This window comes from Rutidosis leptorrhynchoides, chromosome 2 (assembly GCF_046630445.1).
Source record: "Rutidosis leptorrhynchoides isolate AG116_Rl617_1_P2 chromosome 2, CSIRO_AGI_Rlap_v1, whole genome shotgun sequence".
In the NCBI taxonomy this organism is placed as follows: Eukaryota; Viridiplantae; Streptophyta; class Magnoliopsida; order Asterales; family Asteraceae; genus Rutidosis; species Rutidosis leptorrhynchoides.
The window spans coordinates 389,476,635-389,479,634 of NC_092334.1; the positions used below are offsets into that span (position 1 = coordinate 389,476,635).

The window sequence follows — 3,000 nt, forward strand, 5'->3', positions numbered from 1 at the left end:
TTCAGGTGGTTTAAGTGTAATACCACTTCTTGTGGTAATAGCTTTAGCTGTTTTATTCCGGGGGTTAGCATTTATATCACTATGTAGACTTCCCGGTTTTCTTTCACCTATTAACCTTGCTAGGTTACTTACTTCTTGTTCCAAATTTTGAATAGAAGCTTGTTGATTTCTAAATGCTTGAGCATTTTATTCATTGGTTTATTTCTGAGATGTGAAAAACTGTGTTTGAGATTCAACTAGCTTCATCATCATATCTTCTAAATTTGGCTTTTTATCATCGGTTTGTGGTGGTTTGTTTTGAAAATTAGGTCTTTGCTGATTGTAAGTATTATTGGATACTTGTTGATTACTAGGACCTTGTTGGTTGTTGTATGGAACATTTCGGTTATAATTCTGGCTTTGATTGTAGATCGTTCTTGGCGGTTGATAATTATTCTGATAATTATTTCCCGGCCTTTGATTTAGATATGAAACATTCTCTCTTTGTTCCATTGTTAGTTCAATACTGAGACAATCTTTTGTCAAATGTGGTCCTCCACACTGCTCACAACTAATTCGTATTGAGTGAATATCTTTAGTCATCTTTTCCATTCATCTCTCGACAGCATCTATCTTTGCGGAAATGGAATCTAAGTCATGGCTAGAATCGGCTCTAGCTGCTTTAGATGATCTAACGATATCTTTTTCTTGGTGCCACTCATGTGAGTGGGAAGCAGTGTTATCAATAATTTTGTAAGCATCAGTTTCTGTATTCTTCATAATAGAACCACCAGCTGCTATATCTATGTCTTTTCTTGTAGTGATGTCGCATCCTTGGTAGAATATTTGTACTATTTGACAGGTGTCTAAACCATGTTGCGGACATCCTCTCAATAACTTTTCAAATCTTGTCCATGCCTCATATAGAGTTTCATTTGGCTTCTGTGTGAACGTAACAATTTCTCCTTGAAGTCTTACGGCTTTAGATGCCGGAAAGAATTGTTTAAGAAATTTTTCAACTAAAACGTCCCATGTATCAATCGCCCCTTCAGGTAATGATTCCAACCAATCTTTGGCTTCTCCCTTTAAAGTCCAGGGAAATAACATGAGATATATCTGTTCATCTTCCACTTCTCTTATTTTAAATAGTGTGCAGATCCTATTAATGGTACGAAGATGTTCATTTAGATATTCCTTCGGCGCACCACTAAATTGGCATTGATTAGTCACCATGTGTAGAATTTGTCCTTTGATTTCATAATCTGGCGCATTAATGTCTGGTTGAGTAATTGCGTGACCTTGGCCAGTGCGTGTAACGTCCTCCCAATAGGGTCTGGAAGGAACGTCACTATTATCAAAACATACCAACATATTATAATAAACGAGAACAATACTAAATGATGAATTTAACTTTAATGAGTACGCAGCGGAAAATGAAATGTCGTTACAATGACAGGAATAACAATATCGTAAATGTTCACATGCAGAAGTAATAAATGCGATATCTCTTGATCCTATGTCCAAGTAGCATCACATAAGCAGTAAGTATAAGAGCTTGAATCAAACAGCACCTGAGACAAAACATGCTAAAGTGTCAACCAAAAAGGTTGAGTGAAGTTCATAGGTTTAACAAAAAGTTTGTCGTTGTTTTAGACCACAAGATTTAGTTTGTAAAGTTGATCTCCTGCAGGATCAAAAAGTTATGCCAATGCGTGATATTTAGACTAAACGTTCAAGTTTTGCCCCATGACAAGTTGTGTCTGTCGTTGTCGGTTTAATTTCATTATTAAGTAATACAATGACTTGGTCAAATGTATCGGGGACGTTACTCCCGATAGGCCTACCCCCAATAATTAAGCATGCCGCAGCAATTAAAAATATCACTGTAGGGACTTAGTCGGACATAGCCGGGTATAGCATAGTTTAACAGTTTGGTACTTGTGTCTAAAGTGTAAAAAGTAAAAACAGCATGTGTCTCACCCCAAGTAAAAGTAAGTAAGTTTGCTAGCAATAAAGAGGGGCTATGAATTCACCTTAGTAAGTAGAGAGAGAGTTATTCCTCGGAATAAAGAGTTGAACGAGTGAGCAGGAAAGTCAACCTATTGACATTTAAGAGTAGTTAAGTGTTTTGCCCATGTTTAAGTTTAAGTATGTGTTTGTTTTACTAAGTTTCTATTCCTAGTAAGTTACTATTTTTATAAAGTTTTCATTTTTAGAAAGTTTCTTATTTTACTAAGTTTCTATGACTAGAGAGTTTCTACTTTTATCAGTGTTTTCCATTTTAGGATACTTGCCGTATTAGATAAGCTTCCAATCACCCATTTCCCTTCGAATGGCTAATTTAGATCTAGGGGCTTGAGCCATAGGACCCTTTAAATCGGAAATCCAAACCCTCTGCCTAGAATCTCATAGAAACCATTCGTCAAGAAAGTTCGAAGATCTATACATCTCTAATACATATTCCAAAATGTTTTTATGTTACAATATAAGTAGTAGGTTATAGGTGCTAGTAATAGTAATAGTGTATACATGTTATTTATTTTATTTTTAATTGCATATAATTTATAACATTATTTACATGTTTCGGTAAAAATAATAACCGAAGTAAAAAGTAAAAAGTAAAAAGTAAAAAAAATAAAAAGTAAGAAAAGAATACTTACTAGTAGTAATTCTTCAAAGAGAGAATGAGAGAAATTTTGGTGTGAGTTTGAATGAGAAATGAGGGGTATTTATACTTGAAAAAATTAGGTAAAAAGAATAAAATAATTAAAAGAAAAAGAAATAATTTAATTCTTAATGGGATTTTAAAATTTAAAAGTATTAAATGTTAGGTCATGGGATAATGCACAAAATAAAATAATAAAAGTAGTTTTTCCATTACAATTTTTAATTAAAAAGTAATTTATTTATTTATTTATTTTTTTCATTTATTTTAAGGATTTTTTTTATATAAATAAACAAATTGATTTAATGCTTTTCCAAGAATATTTGTCAATAATATTTTATTTTATTTTTTTTTAT

General features: G+C 32.7%; 1 non-coding gene across 1 annotated transcript; it reads left to right on the forward strand.

Moving 5' to 3' along the window:
* Positions 1–847: 847 nt before the first annotated feature.
* LOC139894898 (small nucleolar RNA R71) lies at positions 848–954 on the forward strand. Its single transcript, XR_011775376.1, has one exon. It is a non-coding gene; the product is annotated as a small nucleolar RNA R71 (small nucleolar RNA).
* The last annotated feature ends 2,046 nt before the right edge of the window (positions 955–3,000 follow it).